Source organism: Hydra viridissima, unplaced genomic scaffold (genome assembly GCF_058129835.1).
Source record: "Hydra viridissima isolate aposymbiotic clone 2 unplaced genomic scaffold, HvirCarnegie_v1 scaffold_3, whole genome shotgun sequence".
Taxonomy (NCBI): Eukaryota; Metazoa; Cnidaria; class Hydrozoa; order Anthoathecata; family Hydridae; genus Hydra; species Hydra viridissima.
The window spans coordinates 618,306-641,475 of record NW_028324302.1 but is presented as its reverse complement, the minus strand read 5'-3'; the positions used below and the strand labels follow the sequence as shown (position 1 = coordinate 641,475).

At 31.4% G+C, this 23,170-nt stretch overlaps 2 pseudogenes; both read left to right on the top strand.

Moving 5' to 3' along the window:
• The first annotated feature begins 625 nt into the window (after window positions 1-625).
• Window positions 626-12,008, top strand: LOC149890499 (uncharacterized; annotated as a pseudogene).
• Window positions 8,972-10,321, top strand: LOC149890500 (uncharacterized; annotated as a pseudogene).
• Window positions 12,009-23,170: the final 11,162 nt, after the last annotated feature.

Below are 23,170 nucleotides of genomic sequence, written 5' to 3'. Positions count from 1 at the left end.
AGAAGACTATCAGCAATCTTTTGAACGTCTGTGAGACTTGCCAAGGACCTCAAAATTAAATTTAGTTAAAGAAATATATTTCCATAGTGTATAGTAGGAACTTAAAGTGTGCATGAAATGTCTTTCAATGAAAAGCTTAAAAAACCCCGCAAGAAAAACTGATAGACCTGACCTATGGGAATTGAGAATTTAACCTATGTGTATGACCTGGTCTCTGAGAATGAAGAGTTTAACTTCTGAGTCACAGGATTACAGGAATCGAAGCGGAGTTAAACATAAAAAACGTCTAACTAGCGTATTACTAGCTAAAAACATATACGTGCCATTCCTTACCCAGAGGGTAAGTTGTGAGGCCAGAAGATCATAATTTTACATTGATCCCGTTAAAAACAATTACTCATCTACAGAGAAGAACTGGGTTAGATCTTGATGTTGATGTAGAATGCGATACTAACAAAGCCAAAGCTGTTAGTGAGGCAATCGTTGCTCACTATAAGAACGTGCAAACCTGCACCAAATCGCTTAATCAGTTTCGCAGACATCTAGCAGAGCTGGGTCTTAGCTAAAAAATTCTTGATGCTATCAAGAGGTTTGATCCGGTCCGTAAGCATAACATGGAGCAGTAATGCATATCAAAAAAGAAATCGACAAAAGAGCTTTAACATCCCGCAACAACAAAGGAAATAGTAGTGATGGTTGCAATAGTGATAGCAATAGTGACAGCTGCAATTGCAATAATGAAGATAGTGAGGCAGATAGCTGCATGGATGACCAAGTTAGCTCGAACAGTAATTGAGAGAGCACCATTATCTATCTCTCTGGGAGGTTGCCAGAGACTGTGGTAGTGTAGTCTGGTTATGCGAGCTCTGCGCAGCTCACTATATGGAGTCTCGCAGTCCCGGCGTCTATTTCTTGCTGTAGTCTCATATGGCTCATCATGTATCTCGATGGATAAGAAACAATCTTCAGAATACCATAGCCCTGATTCAAGCACATCCCGGCCTTGACTTCTAGGGGCTACTACCCAGATCTATAAGAAGCACTTTATACAGGTTAGGATAGCCGCTGTCGGAAACCATCGCGAGCTTGGGATAGCCGAGCGTTTCAATCGCACTTTTACTGAGAGACTATTCAGTGCGCAGTACGCTAAAGAGATCTTATTGGTGGCGCACGGCTCTTCAGAAAGGTCGATTGAGTAAGTGAGGTCACTGCAATCAGTGTTAGTTGCCCTCAATAATGAGCCAACCAGATTGTTAGGTGTGAAGCTTAAATACCCCATCAAGACTGTGAAGGTTTCTCAGACACCGTCACGACCAGCTCGGAGAGATCTCGATCTTGAGGAAACTTGAGAAGATAATACTTCTGGTGGTCTCATGCATTGTTTGCATACAAATAACGAGTGAGAGCACCAGAAGCTGGAAGGCGGACACCGTCGCCTTACCACCCCTATCTATTCTATGACTACGCACACTATTTATTCGGTCATGAGACAGAAGGAACAGCTTGCCATTTATAGTATCAATGATGGACCCGCCGAACGTTTGGTCTTTGAAGATCTATTTATCATTCCGGATGGGATTTACCACTAAATATGATCATTAAACGCGTGCATAGTGACCGTTGGCCAGGGTCTTGACACCATCCAGCGCAATTCATATTTTGGTGTCGAGTGGGTTAAGAGAGGTTTTTATTTACTCTTAGACACTAATCTGGTTCCCAATACTCAGGATTGAGACTAGCGTGTGTCAAATTGCTTTAATGTCTTTCAGGCGCTGTTTGTAAGAATCATTGCGTAGCTCAATTTTAACCACGGTATTGCTAACCCCTTTCGCCTTTTTAATATTATTTTTGGCTTCGAGAAACGAGTTCATCTTTGGTCCTAGTAAGACCAATTCAGAGATGAGGCTTCCTTTACATTCATCCGTAAACCAGCCTCCAAAAAGCTTGTTTTGCAAATCAAAATAAGGATGATCTGCTGGGTACTTGCTAAACCCATGGAGATTAGAGCTATTCCAGATATCTTTGTAGAAGTCCTCTACCTTAGCCTTATGCAGTAAACTGTCCGTATTCAAAAGCTGTGCCTTTGACTCATACCAAGTTGTATATTAGGTGCTTTGATAAGTCCAAGACAACCTGTCCAATGTGCAGTACTGTGAATAAGTTTTAGCCCACCATAAGTTTAAAATTATTTTTGCTTTTATCGTAAAAATATAAAGGACTTATGAAGTAAAAAAAAATCAGGTTAATAGACACATATATTATAAACAAAAACATCTAGAAATAATTTAATAAAATATGATACAAAAAGAAAGAACAATTTATACTTCGTATGTCCGCCTTTTGCGTTGATCACAGAAGCGAATCTCCTGGCAAACGATTCATATAAATTTGTAATGAAATTTTGTGGAATATTGTCCAACTTTTAAATATTCGAAAACGTTCTTCGACATTTTTGGAATTATATTCAGCCTTTTTTTTATCCAAATAATCACAAACATGTTCAATAATGTTCAAATCTGGACTTTGAGGAGGCCAGTTCATTACTTCGAGAACTCTCTCCTCACATATGTCCTGTAAATATTTTTAGGCGTCTTGGGAACAATGTTTGGGATCATTGTCTTGCTGTAGAATGAAATTATTACCCATCATTCCAGATGTATTGTATGATGTCTTAAAATTTCTTTATACTGTTCTCCTGTCAGTTTGCCATCAATTCTGATTAAATCACCTACTCCAGATGATAAAATACATCCCCAAACTAAAACAGAATCTCCCCCATGCTTGATTGTTGGATGTAGACACTCAGGGCGATAAGCTTCTCCTACCCTTCTTCTTACATACTGTCGTCTTCTGCTACCGAACAATTCAAACTTTGATTCATCTGTGTATATATAGTACACGGTTTAAAACTCCTTGCGTCCTATTATTATGCTGTTTTGCATATTTAAGTCTTTTTTCTTTATTGCCACGACGTAGTAAAGGCTTTCGAACTGCAACACACCCTCTTACCCAGCTTTTAGCAAATGTTGTCGAATGCAAGATGAGGAAACATTTGTCCCAGTTGCAGCCTGAATGACTTGAGCTAGTTCACTGGAGGTTTTTTTCCAAATTCGCAGAGACACATTTTTTAAATACTTTATGTCATGTTTTGTAAGCTTTGGAGGTCTTCCACTTCGACTTTTATCCTCAAGAGATTCCGTGTTTTTAAATTTTTTTATAATTTCTCTAACGGCTGTCCTTGAATATTTTGGTTTTTGAACAAATTGTCATCGAGAATAACCTTCTTCATGAAGCACGATAAATTTCTTACGTTCCAGTAGTGGAATTTTACCCATTTTATTACTTAAATAAAAAAAAAAAAAAAAAAGTAAATTAGAAGTTTCGCTCTTAGAAAAACAAAAAATGATATTAAACACACAGAAGCTATGAAATATCTTTGTAAACTGTACTATCATCTAATATGAAGCCTTCACAGCAATAAATAAACAAAAATGCAAGAGCAAACTAAAAACAAACAAGCTGATACGAATTGGGTTCAGATCAGCATACAATAAAAATAAACACGTTAGAAATCTAAATACAAAAATTTATGTAAAATTTTGATAAATACTGCTTTTGTTTGTTAAAATAGTGTTTAGTATTGTTTGAAGTTAGTTATTATTTTATATAAAAAAATAATCGGAAGCTATAATTCAAAATCTGTTAAAATAACATGAGTTTTAATAAGTGGGCTAAAACTTATTTACAGCACTGTATATCCTTCTATTCAGCTTAAACTTCGCTTTTGTACTACTGATGGCCACCATGTCGCATTCGGATATTGTGTGTGATAGATATAGGGGGGGGGAAGGGTTAGAGTTAGGGTTAGCAACAATCCTTAGCATATGATCCTCCTCACATGTGCGCACAAGATCGACTCTTATGCGCTTCTTTAAGCTTTCCATAGTTTCTCCGAATACACTAATACTCAATAGCATAAAAAAGTCTTTTGAAAGTTGAAGCCGGTTTTTTCAACTCCGGCTTCTGAAAAAGCTATCTCAGAATTTCAAAAAGTCGTCTTATCTTTGAGTAGGCTTCTTTAGCAAAAATACATTGTGTTGTAGTTATTTTAAAAAATTCTTTTTTTTTTGTATTTAGATTTGAAAAAATTACAATATTTGATAATATACTTACCTTATTGTTACAGTCAAAGGATTATAACTATATATCTAAAATTTATACTTTTTACTTTTTTAGTTAATAATGTAGATCTACAATAAAATTTAGTAACTTCTATACGGTGGAGATTTGACAAGACCCAGATTTTGTACCTTAAAGAAGGATTCAACGGTTCCATTTGTTGTAGTTGTAGATTTTTTTATAATAATTATTTTAAGTTTGATTTTTTGGGTCAGTAGCAATAAATAGAATAATCTAAATATGTATAAAGAAGAAGAGTGTGGTCAGAAATTAGGAAGTAAAAGAACACTAAGGTCTAAAAAAAACTACTTTTTATCGAAGAAGCAAAGCCAGCCACTAAAGGTAATAATTAGTTTTAAAATGAATCCCTTAAGCTAAAAAACTTAGCTAAACTTTTTATCTCTTATTTTTTGTAAATAAGGTTGTCAGCTTCCAATAGGGATGGAAATAATATAGCGCTTAGCTTAAAACCAATCATTTTCCCCAAGAATATCAAAAAAAGCAACTATTCTTGCTTCTCCTGCTCAGAAAAACTTTGCAAGAAGTGCAATAAAAAATAAATGTGATTGTATTTTGGCCATGGTAAAAGCGCCATGGAGTAAAGCTGGATTTTATATACTAAACAATCAAAATCTAATGAAAAATCTTTCAAACCTGGACAATGAATGTTCAAAAAAGAGGAAAAAAGACTTATGCTTGGATCAGAAGATAAGAAATACAGAAAAATAGTATGTATTTCTTTTAAACCAAAAAAACAAAAGATTGTTAGGTTTTCAAACCAACTTACTTCAATTTACATGCCACTTAAGACGGTTTAAAATAAAAAAGCTAAACAAAAAAAAACAATGTTCACTCACTATTTCAATCTGTCGTATAATAAAATTAAGTTAACAAGTAGTGAATTTTTTGTTACCTTTTTAGGGAATGGAGAGTAGCAGAAAGAGAAAGCAGCAAGTGAAACAACGGTATAAAGAATTAGAGGGTACAACTTATGTTAAGATTAAAAAAGATACTAGTGAGGACTCCTTGAGTGATTCTGATTTTGATCCTGGAGAGTGGTTTAAAAGAAAACTTGCTTTACACGTTTAGCAGACGCAACCCAAAAGCAGGAGTACCAGCTTTGAGTGCAGAAATCAATAGTTTGCTTGTAGAGAAAACAGTTATTCGTACGACAATAAGTAAGTTATTACGCAAAAAAGAATTTAATTCGTTTCATGCTGTAAGAAAGCCTATGTTGTTTTTAACCGATCGTATAAAACGAAAAAAATGGTGCAAAGAGCATTTAAATTATTCAGTAGAACAATAGAAAATGATTATCTTTAGCTATGAGTCGAATTTTAAAATTATTAACAGAAAAAACAAGAGATTTGTTCGTCGCAAAAATACGGTAAAATATTTGAAGCAACACATAAACAGTTGTATTCAAAAAGGTGGTGGCATTGTCGAAATATCGGGATGATTATCAGGCTCAGTTGGCTATCATAAAACATACGAAGAAAGACTGAACCAGTATGGGTATCGTCACATTTTGGAAAACTCGCTTATTCCTAGTTGCGATTTATTCAAGGCTCACTAAAACTGGTGAATTTAACAAGACTATGCTCCATGTCATAAAGCAGATTCAATTACCAATTATTTCGTTTAAAGTCATATTCGGCTCATGACTAGGCCAGCATAATCACCTGACTTAAACCCGATCGAAAATTTATGGACCTGGATGGATTATAAACTAAAAAAAAACCAAATAACTAGTTACAAAATGCTTAAAAAAGAACTAACAAAATTGTAGCTTGAAACACCAATCAAGATGATCAAAATCTTATTGAATCAATGCCGAGCCAATTACAAGCATGTATTAAAAACAACGGGGGTCAAATGCCATATTAACATATTGCCATAACAAAAAATTAGTAAGTGCGTTTAAACTTTATTGCACTTTCTTCTCATCAACTTTTTTGATTACTTTTGTTCGATATTAGATTTCAGAAAAGAATTTGTTTTATTCTTTCAATGTTATGTTTTTTTCTTAATTAATAGTTGGCTAAGAAAAAAAAAACAAAAAACGAAGTCCCTGAATCAGATTTTCCTTTGCACCTTTCCAAACTTACCGTAACTTACTAAAAGACAAGTGCGTTTTAACATTCTGTACAAAACTTTCTTCAAAACTTAGTTTTATACTAATATATTTATAAAATAACTTCAAAAAATAGTGTAGAAAAAGATTTTATATTTTATAATGGAATTGGAAGTTTGAGAGGTGTAATTGTAAATTGTTATATGAGTGCATAAAGATTTTTTTTCGCAAAATTTACAAAGCTTCGATAAAGTTCCCACTTTTTATGTATGAGGTGTTATTTTTGCTCATTTTTCTAAGAATGCAGTGCGTGCAAAACCTACAACAAATGAAGCAAGAAATGCATAATACGAAATATCTAAAAATAGCAGAAGTTTATATATATATATATATATATATAAACTTCTGCTATTTTCAGATATATTGTTTGAATGTATTTTTACTAACATTTTAATTAAGTATTTAGTTGTTTAATGATGTATTTAGTTTTTTTAACGAAGGAATAAATATCACAGAATTCTTTTTAAAGATAGTGATAGCTTAATATAATATAGCTTTTTTATTTAAATTTTATATATCTTTGCTTAAAGTTTATATTATAAACTTTTTTTTGTCATGTTTTCAGTTTAAAAACAAAAATGTAAATGACAAAAGTATAAGTAAATAATAATCCTATCAACATACAATACTTTATACAACAAACAACGTACATTAAAAGTATTATATTGTTATAATTATTTCTTGTAATACTTAATAATATTTTAATTGTTTTCCTATTTGATTGAGTCTATGTTAAATACACCTTTATGGTTTACCTTACTATAGAATATATTTTATAAATGTCATATATAACTTAAATGTATTCCGACGCTAGAGTGTTATCTGGGAGCATCATTTTCTTGTGACTAAAAAATTCAAGCGAAAAAGGTACAAAAATGTATTAGTTAATCTTCTATTTAATTTCTGAAAACTAAATAAGCTAACTATTTTCATTATTTGACCAAAAATTTATTTTACACCACTATCCTATTCTTTCATGTAAATACAAAAGTTGATTATCCAAACTTTTTAGATACTAAATTTCAGTTATACATTCAAAACAAAACAATCATCAGCTTGCTGTGTTTTTGTGTAACAACTGACTAAATAACTTTTTACTCTCCTCTGATGTACCTTGCAATAAAAAAAAATTGGTGCCTCCAAAGTGTTTAAAAAAAGAAAAAGCAAGAAAATCAAGGTTGCCAGTTTTTTCCCAAAATAAAGATAATTTTGTGAGCAAAGAAATGCCATTATTTGAGAGAAATGCTTTAAGCATTTTACCTTACTTTATGACATCAACCAGCAATGTTGTTATCAATATGAAGCTATTCCACAACCTCAAAAAAATAAAAATGAGTCAAGCCATGTTTTAATTGAAAACATGTTTTGATATTATTGTACAAATTCTTACCTTAGTTGGAACATGCCCTGACTTTGAGAGCAAGTCTATCAACATGAATATTAGGCCGGATCATAAAAATTAATTTTTTTTAGAATTTGTGAAAAGTGGCGTGATATAGTGTTGTTTAATATTTACAAAAAAAATATTTCTAAAGAATTGATTATACTTTGCATTTTTAAGTTTTAAGGTTTTATATGCTAAGTATATTTACTTTAGTACATGCATTAACTGAAACATGCATTTAACCCTAATACTAGATATAATCCCAAGGTTATGAAATTAAACCAAATCTATACCTACCTAACTAAATTAACCCGAATGATATGATTAACTCCAACGCTATTATAACTTTATATTATTATATTATTATTATATTATTCTATTTTTATATGATTGTTTATTAATTTCTGCTTTTATCAACTGATTGCAGAATTTATCCGTCTCATCTTGTATTTTTAGAAATTAACTGAAATTCTGATATGTTATAAAATTGTAAAACAATAATGATTTCAAGATCTAAAGCTTCAAAGAATCGTCATATACTTTTTGGAGAAGGTCGTGAATTACCCAATTTTTGCTTGCCAACCCACAAGCAAGTAGGCAAAGCATACTTGTCTGAGAAGAATTATGAAACTGAATCACTACGGTCTGTTTGTAAGAGACTAGCAGAGAAACTTTCTCAGATATGGATTAAAGCATCAGTTCCTACTATAAGTCTTCGAGGGATAGAATTACAGCTGGAGAAGTACATTAGCAATGTTCAGAAAGTGATTCGATCAAAGTCTGCAACAGTCAAACAAGATGAAATAGAAAAAGATCTTGACACATCGTTTGACATTTGTTCGTGTAAATGCAAAGAACTTTCGTCTTGTTGCTGTCCAATGGTTCTGAAGGTGCCAGCAATTGAGCATGACTTCCTAACTGATCAACGCACTATACGTGTTGGCAGAATAGCTGGAATCGACAAGAAATAATCCGCACGTGCTGAGAGGCGTTTAAAATGAAAATCTGTTTCATTATCAAAGGAAGAGACTGCAGTTAAGTGTGCCAGAGTCGTTGAAGCATCTGATAATGAATCAGATAATGAAACAGACAACAATTCTGACACCGAAACTTATTCCCCTTCCGTATCAGATGTCGATACCAAAGTCACATCTACTCGTCTGAAAAACCGTTGTTTAAAAAATATTGCTCTACAAGCAGATGGTTTTGGCATATCAGATAGAGCAGTTGCCGCGATTGTATCAGCAACTCTGGTTGATTTAGGTATAGAACATATGGGGCCAGTGGATCGGAATAAAATTCGCAGAGAACAAAAAATACTGAGAACATCCTGTAAAAATGCTGGTTGTAGAATTACTGGATTGTATTTTGATGGAAGGAAAGATCAGACTTTAAAACTTGAGGGGGATAGGCAGACTGTGATTTCTGAGGAACATATTTCCATTTTATCAGAGCCAAATTCAAAGTATGTTGATCATTGAACGCCAACAAGTGGATCAGCCAAATCCATTGCAGATTCAATAATTGATACTGTTGACTGTACGAACCTTGTTTGTATTGGTTCTGATTCAACTAACGTTAATACTGGTTTAAACAATGGAGTTATACGCAGAATGGAAATTGAACTTGGTCGACCACTGCACTGGTCCATTTTTCTTTTACATCTGAACGAGCTTCCTTTGCGACATCTTTTTCACTCCTTAGATGGTGCAACAACTGGACCCCATTCATTTAATGGACCAATTGGCAAGTCTATTTCAATGCCTGTTTAGAAACCCATAGTCAGCTTTGCCATATTTGTTGGTGAACCTATTATATGCAATAAGCAGTTGTTAAGCAGTGATCAACTGTACTTTTTCGAAATTGTTAATGCGGTGAAGACAGGTGTTGTACCAGATAGATTTAATTCTAGAACACCTGGGCGACTAAACCATGCAAGGTGGTTGACACTAGCAAACCGTGTTCTACGCCTCTATATATCTACTGAAGATCCATCAAATGAACTAATACTTTTGGCTAAATTTATTGTGAATTCATATGCGGTTGTTTGGATTGACATTAAAAAAAATTCAAACTGCTGGAATGCTGCTCCACACTATTATAAAATGATAGAAACATCACGATTTCTTCCTGTGCGTTATCGAATAATTGTTCAGCAAGTTTTGAAGCGCAATAGCTACCCGGCTCATATCGAGAGCATTATTCTGGCTATGCTCAAAGACAACCGTCAAGTGATCCGTAAGCTTGCGTTGAAGAGAATTCTTCGTGCTCGTGAAGATGACATACCAAATCGAAAATTTCAACTCCCTGAGATACGATTTCAAGCGACTAGTTATGAAGAACTGATTGACTGGCAAACACAGCCCCGCTTCGAACCTGTTCTGACAAAACATATTCTAACTGTACAAATATTGGCATGGCTTTCGTCAGTTGAAGACATAGTTATTGACATTGAGCCATTTCCATGTCACAATCAAAGTGTTGAACGTGTGATTAAAATTGTGACTGAATCAGCATCCAAAGTTTATGGTCATGAAAATCGTGATGGCTATATTCGCTTTCAACTGGAGCGCCGCAAGTTGATGCCTCACTTTGACACAAAATCTGAATTTAAGAACATTTAAGTATAGTTTCTAATCAACGTTTGCTAATGATATATTGTTTTGACTGTTCAAATAATTTGAATTTTATTATAAATTCAATCAATAAATTATGTAACAAATGAGCGTTTTTAAGTTAATTTATTTGAAAACTTCAAAGGTAAAAATACAAAGTATAGCAAAGTAGTAGCGAAAAACGGTTTGCAGCATTGCATTCAGCGTATTTGAGAGCCAATTACTGGAAATTCCCGAAGAAATTTTCAAAATTTTTTTAAGTTATGATCCGGCCTAATGAATATAGATCATAAAACAAAAAAAGGTTTTTGTTCTTTGTTGCTATTGAGTTGCGCTAAGTGTTTATGGAATACGAAGTTCTATACCAATAAAAGAGTTTTAAGTAAAACTTCTGAAAAATTTTTATATACAATATTTTCGTTTAGTAATTGAAATACGTGAAATAGGAAAAGGATATAGTGCATTAGAAAAACGAAGTGGTTTTGTAAACTTATCACCTCCACTTCAAAAAGCCAGATTTAATAATGTTCAATATAAAATATTGCTGTCATATAAATATATTGCAACACAATCGATGATCAATGCAGCTCTTGAGTTTACAGTAGGAGATGATACTGAAATTTTCAGATATTAGTGTTTCTTGTGATGGTACATGGCAGAAACAAGGACATAACTCTTTAAATGGTATAGTAACTGCTATTGCAGTCGATACAGGAAAATGCCTTTACTATCGTGTTCGAACTAAAAAGCTTGTGAACTCTTGGAGGATAAGTATAACTCGGATGAGTATGTAAAGTTTATGCAAAAAAATTAAAATGACTGTGAACCTTAATCATTTGGATCTGTTTGATCTATGGAAGTAGCAGGACTTGTCGCGTGTTTTAATGCGTATTTCAGAAAGAAAATTAAGATTTATAAATTATATTGGAGACGGTGACATTATAGCATTTTTAGACATTCAAAAATATAATCCATATGATGGAAAAGATATAACCAAACTTGAATGTGTATGTCATATTCAAAAAAGATTTGGAGCAAGACTTAAAAAGTTAAAAGTAACTAATAAACTTATTAAGTAATGGTAAATGATTAAGGGGTGTTGGTCGTCTTACAGACAAAAAATTAACAAGTAACAAAATTATTTTGGAAATGCAATTCCTCAATGCTGTTGGAAGTCTGTTTATGAACTAAAAAAAGCTATTGGAGCTTTATTATTTCATTGCTCTGAGGCATCATTTTCTGATGTAAGACATGCAGTATGTCCTCGAACAATTAATACTTTGTGCTAATACCAAGCAGACAAAATTAATAAAACAAATGTTTATAAAGAAAAACCAGGACTCCCTACTTTTATTAGTGACAAAATAAAACCAATATTTATTGGTTTATCTGATAAAGACTTGTTAGTATGATACCTTCAAGGAAAAACTCAAAACAAGAATGAAGCATTAAATACAATAATTTGGAAACGGTGTCGAAAAGATGTTTATGCTCGGCAAACTGCTTTGGAGATAGGTGCAGCATCTGCTGTTATTAATTTCACTAAAGATTAGCTGGTATGTTAAATGTTTATTTAGAGCTTGGTATTAACCCTGGTCAAAACTGTATTACATTTTGCTATCAAAGAGATAGTCAAAAAATTAAAAGTATAGCAAAAAAATCTACTTATGTACTAAAGCAACGTCGAAATTCATAATTTTTGCTTTTTAAAAATACTTTTTATTAATTGAAAACTTTTTTATTTTTCTTAACTGGGATATTAACTTCTGTATGGTACTTAAAAAATTAAAACTCATGAAAAACTTAGTTCGCCACTGGTAATGCATTGAGTAGTGATTAAAAATCTTTAGAAATAAAATGAGAGCTTATTTGATATTTTAACTTGTATTTTTCAATGTTAATTGTCTTTAATTGCTAATTTTTCAGAATGGCATTTTTTAAAAAGCTGCTGTAAATAACTTGGGAAATATTTGTTATGATGCTTTAAAATTTTCTAGAATTGTAATAACTTATATGATGAATTCATTAAAGTTAAAGCTGGTTATTTTTTTAACATTATTTTTTTGCAGAGTTATACAACATATACAACATATAGGTTTTGCAGAGTTATACAACATATACAACATATAGGTCAAAATTTGCCCCAAAACAAAAACTGTTTTGGGGCAAATTTTGACCTATATGTTGTATATGCTGTATCTCCTTGGTGTATAAAGCTAACTTTATAATTTTGCTTTGATGAGTTCTTTGATATACTATAAGTGAATAATAAAAGTTTGACTTTTAAAGCATCTATTATTGTCTCAATACTTATCGCAGCGCCTTTTGACTTTTTTAGGTTTCGCGACCCAACATGGGTTCAAACGTAAATTTTTAATTATTTTTTTAAAATGTGTTAATCAGTATTTTAATATTATCTAAAAAAGTTAATATTTTTTGGTTAAAATAAACGATTTAAGAACTTTGACCATACAAAAACCTTAAGTGATGTGGTCGGTTTTAATTTTTGAATCGTTTTAAAACTGTTTAAAATTATAGCACAAAATTGTTATAAAATAAAAATTGAAGCGGATTAAAAATAATTAAGCTTTATTAAGTTTCATTAATTTTCACATTATAAATTAATTGATGAGAGGAAAATTATACGAAATTAAATGAATAACTAACATTTTCTCATTTTAAAGAAAAATTGCAAAGGGAAACACACACTTGCCTGTAGCCAATGAATATATTTTAGCTTGGGACCATCGTGAGACTGAAAAAAACACCGGAATTTTTTCAATAAATATATATTTTAAAAGGACAATGATCTCAAGTACGCTGCTAAAGAAATTACGAAATGGTTTATTGATAAAAAAAATCGAAGTGCTTGAATCCCCGACAAAGAGTCAAAATTTAAACTCTATAGAGTATTTGTGGGGTCTTTATGACAGAAAGATTGAAGAATGGTCACTAAAATGTGATTTATCAATAAGTTCCTAAATAAAATGTCGCTTCAATTCTTATTTTGTGTTTGAAAATTTTGGTCAAAATTGCATAAATTGAAAAGAAAAAAGTTTAATGTTAAAATTTATGAAATGAAAATAAAATATTGAAATTTTCTTATTTAAATTTAAATGAAAAAAATTAAATAAAAATTGTTTGTTAGAACTTTGCACACTATATTGTTTAGATAAATTCCAAACAGGTATGCGTATTTCAATTTTATATATTTAAAAAAGCCACGGGAAAACCTCTATGGATAATTAGCGTATACTAAATGTCCCTTTTTTATCATTTCCAGACGAACCTGAGTTTGATAATAAAGATCATATATTTAAATCAAATTCAATTATTGTTTTTTTTTTTTTTTTTTCAAAATCAGCGCTTTAATGTTCTTTCTATTCTACAAAAATGAATTGAAATTTAGTATTAACGAAGAAATACTAATAATTTCTCTAACCTGAAGTTCAATTTCCCGCACTCTGCAATGGAGTTGCTCTTTATTGAACTCCGTATATAAATATATACCCAAATTTTTAATCATTACCAATACAGCAAGAATGAACGGATAAATGAAGAGATATTGGATAAAATCAAAACAGAAAACGGTCATAATAAAAGGTAAAAATGTTGATTACAAAATTGTATGGTACTTTGAATGGAAAAAGTCAACTGAATCAAGTAACAGTAGAAAAATAAAACTTCAAACTTCGAGTTAGTAGAGGGATCGTGAGAAGTGCATCTTCGATCCGTCAAACAAAGTTTTATCAAAAAAACTTGAATTTTCTTTGATGTAATAAAACATTTCACTAAGTAATTAAATGCCCGCATTTAGTAAACAAACAAATTGGTATGAAGAGGATGATTCAAAGTAATGAACTTTGATGATTTAAATGTTTTAATTTAAATGATTTAAAGTAATGAAAATTCATCCTAAAAAGAAAAATTTAATTATTAGTCAAAAATAGAGCGCTCTTTATTCGGATCATTTAATTTTCTGGTCATAAAATTTTTTTTCTGATGTCATTTTCCTTTTTTATTATTTAACATCTTTTTGAAATTTTGTTTGTAAGTTACTTTTACATCACATTTATGAGTTACTATGTTTTTTCTACAATTCTTAAGTTTAAAAGGGTAACCGTGATTTGAATCAAAACGCATTTGCTTTGCAGGGGTGAATGGTTGAAAATCCGTAACTTTAAAAACGCTGAGGTCTATCGGCAGATGAGAGTAGACGATGTACTGCAAGTAAAATAGACGTAATATCAAAAATTACTACATAAAAAATATTTGAAAATCTATAATATGTATATATATGTAACAAATATTAATGATTTGAAAAGTGAAGTGCATCAACCAATTCAAACGAATAGCTCTTTTAGATTGTGGCGGTTTATCAACTGTTGAAGCAAAACCCCAAAAACTAAAATATTCAATTTAAAAACACTAAGGCTGACTACTCCAAATCCTTTTTCAAAGAGACCGAGAGTACTCTTCATCTTCTCAAGACCATTCTAAAGTATAAAATCTTAACTGGAACTGTAACATTCAGTGAATATATCGCTAAGTCTCCCGAAAACGAACGCATCAGACTCAGTAACAACATGATTGAACGATGACATAGCTGTATAGATTTGATTGACGTGAGTATATTTTTACAACAAAATATTTTATAAATTTCTTCACAAAAATTTTCCTTGGGAAGGTCATGCAAAAATTCATAGCTCTTCAATTTGTAATTGGAACATTATGGGTCATCCCTTTTTCATAGAAAAGCCATGACTTCATCTTGTTTAGACTAAACAAGATGAAGCTTATTTGAAACAATTACTGGGCCAAGGAGGGCAACAATTTTTTCATGCGTTTCTTGCAAAAATATGCAACGATATATTTGCTCTGGGTTTTAAGTTAGATTTTTTTTTTCATAATCTTTGATTTTTTTTTTTATCTTAAGTTATTTTTGGCTAGAATGTTGATTCGCATTATTGTGGGAGTTGCTTCACATGCGAGAAAAACTCAGGTGAAGCAGCGTTTTATCAGGACCCTCAGGTATTAATACGCTTAGGAACTAATTTTTTTAAACATAAAATCATTATCTACAGTTATTAAAAACAATCTAATGAATAAATACACACACAAAAAAATACAAATAAAGAACATCTCTTTCTTATCAAAAATGATCTACCAAAAATATTCTACCATAGATCCTTTTTTTTTTTTTTTTTCTTCGTTTTCTTTTATAATTGTAATATTTAAAAAAATATTGAATATGAACTTGAAAAATACTTCTTTAATATTTTAATTTTGCATTAAGCTGTTACTAACTTCAAATAAATATTTCAGAATTTGTGTAAAAAACGTTTCTTAAACGAAGAAAAAGATAATCAACTTTACTTGCTGCAAAGGTTGAAAATTAAAAGATAAAAGTTAATGTGTTTTTAAAAACAAAATGCTTGAAAACATCTCGATTCTGGTATGAACGCTTTTGCTTAAAAATTTTTAGTTTTTCATTTAATATTTTATGAGTTCATTTAAAATGTTTTTAACAAATAGTTGATGGAGCCAAGTGAATTTTTCTTTCAATTTTAATCTGTAGCGAAAATAGCGACTGATTTTCCGTAAGTCAAGTAACTTGTAAATGAGCAGTCTCAAACGTGAAAATCATCAACCAAGAGTTAAATGCGCGTGGTTGTTGATTTTCCCTTTCGAAGAAAGTACAGCTGTAAAACTTATTTATATACATATTTATGCAACCATGAAAAAGCGAAAAATTCATTTGAGGACAACTTAAAGTGTCAAAAGATTGAAATAATAAGCTTAAGTTTTTATAACTTTGACATGAATGATTATCGTAAACAATCGCTTTCATCAAACTGTATTTTTAAGGCAACCATTTTGTATTGATTTAATTGCTTCAAATGTATACGGTTTAATAGCTTTTATGTCCCTGATATTTTTCTCAAAATGGTTACAATTGATATAGTTATAGTTTTTTAGACTTTACCTTCGGATGATAAAAATAAAGAAATATATTGCAGCATTTCCTTCTCCCAAAAGAAATGAGTAACGATTTAGATTTTAACTAAACATTTGATTTTAAACAAAATTTCAACAAGAGATTATAGCTTATAATTTTGCAGCCATAAATACCTGTATGATAATATTATTTGACAATTACAGTCATTAAATTATTCACAATGTTAATCATATTTCATTTTCAATTTTACGTCTTACAGTTTATCAGTAGCGTTAAGAATTATTAGATACTTTTATGCAAGAATCGAATTATAAAAATAAGAATAAACCTCTCAGCAAACTTACCGGCTGAGAGCGCCAAAGAGTTAATTACACGTCAAATTTATTTTCTTTAAATAACTTGGAATAAGATGGCAATAATATAACTAACATTATAAGAATGACTTGTTTTTTTTATCAGGTTGCAATGGTGCTTATAAATAGAACTCTTCGATATAAGTGTTCAACTTTATTTTTTTTTATCCTATTTTTAGTTTATATTTTTAATATTTAAATATTTGCAGTTTGTTTAAAAAACGCGCTCAGGGAACAAATATATATGTGCCACTGATGAATGTGTTAATTTCTGAAATAACTATTATATGCATAGAAGAGAATAGGGCTTAAATCACTACTTCTTCATGTGGTATAGAACGGTAGGAAATTTAATACGTGGCCGCATCCTGTATATTGTTATAAATTTAAGCCGCACAATGTAAATTATTATTAATGTAAAGTATTTAAACCAACGTATTATTGTTAACGAAAACCATTTTTGATTTATGACATGGTTATAGGATTTAGTTTTTTTGAAGATGCTTTTGAAATAATAAATTGAATGTTTTTGTTTTTTGAAATGCATAATATTAATTATACCATATTATTCTGCTATATACCATATTATATAACTACTATGCGATTCGAAAATGTAATTCAAAAAACACAAAGATTGTAGAAATTTTTTGGATTCAAATAAAGAAAACCTCACGTATGGTCATTTTACCCAGATGTTCATATTGCCCCTGAGATATTGCCCTAGAGATACCGAATATTCAGGAAATTTAATCACCATGATCTTTCAAGTGAAGGATTGCAAATTAAAAATTACTTTTTCATTTATAAACTGCTAATGACGGATTTGGGAGAAAAAAATTTAGTAAATATTTAACCTTTATTTGTTAGTTACATTTTCAAAGAAGTTTTAATTATAATAAAACATAGTTACATACTAATGTCCATTGGTTATTAACCAAATGCCAATTGATTTCTTCACGAGATTTTTTTGAAATTTTTATAAAAATAAGGGCAATAAAATGAAGAAATATTTTACGTTCTTGGTGTAATCAAACACTTTTCCGAAAGAAGATTAAGAATTTTTATTAGAGAAAGCGTCCATTGAGCTCAGGGAAGCACTTCAATTTCATGCAAAAACGCCGCTGTGCCGCTTTTAAAAATATATTAAATGAACATTTTAAAAATATGTCAAAAATTCTGCATTTAAGAGAGAGATTTTTCAAAACATGAATAAATAAAAGTAGTTTGCAGCCTAATGACATAATATAAATTTTTATTTAAGTTCAAAAATAAGCTCTTAAAATTTTATCTTCCTTAAGACAATATCAGGGCTCAAAGAACCATATAATTGGCTATTCTTTTTCAGATATAGTTATTTTACCTGGAAATATTGACATAAAGAAGTCAAATAATATCACAACCTTGCAGACCATTCATGCAGACTATGTTGTTTCGTTTAAATTAGCGATCAATATTTTAACGTATACTGTGCCTATGTGCAACATTATTGATTTCATTTCCAAAGACGGAAATAGGACATTTGCATTATGGATTACATCAAACCCAGAAAAATATATCAGTTCAACAAATGATATTCTAAATTTTTGGATAGGATTTGATCTTTGGCGAGAACAATCAATAGTAATATCTCACTTACACGTTGGGAATCTCCATTATAATAGCTCTATTAGCATAAATGGGAAAACAGTTGAGTCCATAATTGAGAATGCTTCAAGAATGTTTGAGGATGCTAATGTATATGCTTCTAACCCTTGGAACAACTCAGCCACTGGTACTATAAGAAGCATAAATACTTCGAGCAAAGGAAAAGGTTAGTGTTAAGTTTTAGCTCTACGCTCTTAATTTAATTTGTGGTTATTATTATTGGTGGTATTTAAATAAATACACTCTATTGAGAGAGTTGCAAATAATCCTTTGATTTTTTGACGAAAAAATGATAGATAGTAGTGCTGAAATATTTTATTTTTTACTCGTTTTGTGTAAAACTTTGCTGCGATCTCTGAAAAAACAACAAACGCTTTTTTTTTATATTGTGAATAGTGAAAAAGAAGTTCTTTTTGACACTTTGGAATAAAAGCCTGATTTTTTTTTTATTATAAAATAAACTTTTTGAAATATATGATCAAAAAAATTATTCACAAATCTGGGCCCATGGTTTTCGCAACAATAGTCTGGGTTAAAGAATAAATTTAAAGGAAATTGAATAATAGGCCATACTATTGTAATAATTAAAAGTATATAAGATTTGAACTTTATGCAAGTTGTTAACAACTTATTAATCTACATACCGAATACAGAATATTAACAAAAACTAAACGTCTAAATATGTTGATTAAAGAAATGCACTAAACCAAACCAAATTGTGAACATTAAGGTGAGGTTGGGCAATATGGATAGAATTTTAGTTTTCGTTTGTTTTTTTTCTATGAACTTTTTTCTTAGTTAATAACCTCCATAAAAACATTTCTTATTTTTCTTTGCATTCAGGGGGTATACAATAACTTCACAATGAGTAGATCATAAATATATTTTCAATAAGTAACTTACTAATCCTTTTTTAACAACAGCTTTTATATATCCATACTTCTGCACTGGTGGGGTAACATGTATATATATTTTATACCTGACACATGTATCACATTTATCTCTTTTCATGTACTTAAAATGTCAAAGTTGTATTCGTTATACCTAGTTTCTTTTTTTCTTGTTGACACAGTCTTTTCGTCATCCTTTTTTTTCTCTTCTTCTTGTAACCTGGCCACAACTTCTTGTGCAGCTAAAATTTTCCTTTTTTTTTAGCCTGGACGTGCTCAAATTTTTTTTACATGTGTGTTAGTATAGGTTCACTTGGTTCAATGCTGTGTTCTGAGTAGTTTAAGCCACTATGCTTCTTCTCTTATGTTTTTTGTGTGTTGCGTAACACGAAACCGTGCTAGTGTGCTTGTGTGTGTAAGAATAATGTTGGTCTTAGGGAAGAAAAGTATTATTATTATTGTTGTTGAGTCCCCCTTTTATTATCTCTGCCTTCACCACACGAACATTATTATTGTATTGATAATAACAATACAATATTTGGAGCCCTTGGAGAGAGATCGACAGATATTTGGTTGTAAGCTCAAAATTCAACAAGTCGTTTGATGTAGAGATTTAAAAGGATTAGTTAAGCGATTTCTTTATTTGGGTTTTGGATTAATTCACAAATAACTGTATTAATATACTGAAGTCCCTGGATTAACAAGGTGTATTTAAGTAATAAGTTTGTTTTCTTAGCAAGTTCTTTGCGTTAAAAGAATTAAAATTTTTTTAAGATATCCGACCTTTGCAATTGGCATCATTTTTAGAAAGTGGTTTGATATATTATATCTAATATTTGACCGCAACAATAGCGTGACATTTATCTTGATTCTGAACAGATTGTGTGTCGATTTATTGTTTTTAATTGTCAACTTTGTTTATAAGAATGTCAACCAGTTTATTAGGCAAACCCAGAGTTCGTACTACCAATATTTTTTCTGTGAAGCGTCTTATTGATAAGGTTTTTGAAGCTATTGAGGAGTTCAATTCAGATGATAGCACCATTGATATTCTGACTAGTTTACGTGACACTGTTATTGAAAAAGTTACCAAAGTACAACATTTAAATGAAGAAATCACATATTTAATTGAAACTGAATTACAAGAAGAAGAAAATTTAGCTGCAGATTTTGTCATTTTTATCGTACAAAACTTGCTGAAATTGATAAATTTATAAATAAACAGCTTAACACTGAACCAGATGATGTCATCAGTAATTCTTATAAAAGTAATTCCATGGTAATACTTCCACCTTTAAATTTACACTCCTTTGATGGCAAGCCTGAAAACTGCCAATTATGAAAATTTTCAATGTCCTGTAGACAGCAATGAGGACTTTAGTTCAATACAGAAGTTAACATATCTACGTAACCTATTATAGGGAAAGGCTCTTTCAACAATCACTGGACTTGCCCTTACTCATGACAACTATAAGATTGCTATTAGTTTATTGAAAGAGCGCACGTAGGAGTATTTGACGATTTTAGCTGGCCAAAATTATTTCTCTCTTTTTAACAGCTGAAAACTTTACCATATGACAAGAAATTGTAAATAAAATGTTTTTTGTACAAATCCAAGCCAGTGGCGTTCAATATAGGGGAAAGATGGGTACTTTAGGGATTACATTTTATTCTATTCAATAGGATTTGAGGAAATAAAAGATATATTATTTTTCAAACATTATTATGGTAAATAACATACTATATTTTGATATTTAATTAGATTCCACTTCGTCATTGTCAGAATATTCTTCATTTTCGTTGTTTTCAGTGTCGGAATTTTGGACTTCTCCAGGAAGAAGCAATTCCACGTCTTCTTTTGAAAAAGGCTTTGTAAGTTTGTGTTTCTTTTTCCCAATGCTGGGCAACAGAGGGTCGGATGTTAACAATAACCTATTGATGATATCTTGGTTACAAACTTTTCTAGAAAATATTTTAGCATAGCTAAGTCTGTACTCCCGGAAATGTTTGTTTCTGGCTTCGGCAGCCTCTTCCGACAATTGTCCAATTGGCAAAAGCGCATTCTCTACTATATCAGGACCATGTACTAAAACTTTATGCAGAGTTGGAGTTATGTGACACCAGGGGTATAGTTTAACATAAAGCTTTGTAGTATCCAAAGTATACTGTCTGAACTTTTCTACATCAATCTGGTGGCCACTGGAAATTACTAAGATAATTTTCATTCTGGAAATTAAAATGAAGTCTACTCCAGTGATATCTGCAGATGTTTCCAAGTCGTTGAAGAATCTCCTGCTTGTGTTTCCGTTATTGGTATTCTCAAATCCAACCTTAGGTATGTCGACAAGAATGCCCATTTTGCTCTTGAAATCATCTTGGATTTTCTTTTTCCTATCAGAGAAGAGTCTCTTCTCATCTTCATTCAGCCTTTTCTGCCATTTTTTTACAGGCAATTTATATGATAGGTGAAGGAGACTTTCAAAACACCGTATTCTAGCATGCAGAATGGATATTCCAAATTTGTAGCTGCTTTGATTGTAAACACATGTTCTGTCCAAATCATTAAATTGTCTTGATGTTGCTCCACAAATATAAGATCGCATGGTCGATTTAGTGGTGGTTGCTGCGTTACAGACCTTTCCGTCAATCATAGTTAACATCATCACATGTTCTACTGCTATGTCTTGAAGTTGAGTTGGTTTAAAACCTGCAATTTTGTTTTCCATGTAAGTAATTTTTTCAGCTATTACATCAGCAGTTTCTTTTATGAATCTAATTCGAATTGGCCTGCAAAACCTTGGAGACGATGGTGTAGGGTTTTGCCAGATAACCTTTTTATTTACTCCACAAGTTAGCTGTAATGGAACCATTGAGCATTGAAATATACTGGCATCAGAATTAGAGTCATCCTCAAACTTTTGATTAAACTGTGTCTGCTGGGAGCCATCACAACCCCATTTCGTAGATAATTTCATATGTTTACGCCTACTTTCCGTTAGAGTCTTGATAACTTCTTCTAAATACAACACCAATCTTTCGGCAGTATGGTTTAACAGACTTTGTAAGTCTACTTCAGCTAAACTTTCTGTGACTGTGAACGAATCAGGATCAGGATAGCATGCTTTTTTTACTTCGTAAAACTTGACTTCATTGGATTAACAATTCAGATAAGATATATAAACCTTTTGTTCAAAATAGACTTCTTAAAGTTTGAGAACTTTATGGCATTAAGTCATGGAAGTGCGTAGAAACACATTGGAACCCCGCAGATATTTTTTTTTGTGGATCATCTTTAAATATTTTTAAAGATAATTGTTTTTGGTTTAAGGGCCCAGATTTTTACCAATATTTCTACCTCTGAGCTGTTATCTTTCAAAGCTAATTATTTTGCAATGTCATGTCCTCGTGAAACACAATGGTGTGAAAGAAACACTGAATGAGCAAAGAAATAAGTTCTGGGTTCCCAAGAATAGTTGTTTAATTCATAGCGTAATCCGAAAATGTTTTCTTTGTGGAAAATTTGAAGGGAAGCCATACTTTTATCCTACTTCTCCACCGTTGCCTGTGAGTAGTTTGAATAACGAACATGCTTTTAAGTAAACTAGGGTAGATTATGTTGGACCTTTACATGTAAAATCAGTATATCGGTCTAGCCCCTTACATAAAGCCTGGATATTTTTGTTTACATGCTGCAGTTCCCGTGCACTTGTGTTAGATTTAGTTCCCGATTGTTCAGCAACAGCAACTATTCGTGGTCTGCGATGGTTTTTTGAAAAACGTGGCGTTCAATCAGAGATTTTGTCAGACAATGGCGCACAGTTCACAGCGGAGGAAACTCAAGCTTTTGTTGCATCTAAGTCAATCAAACGGCGTTTCGAATATTCCGCCCCACCAGGTAGCGGCCGCCCCCTGGTGGGACGGAATATTCTAAAGACTTTTACTATCAACAAAAGGTGTTTAAAGAAAGCACTCACCAATTCTAAACTAACCTATGAAGAATTGACAACAGTCA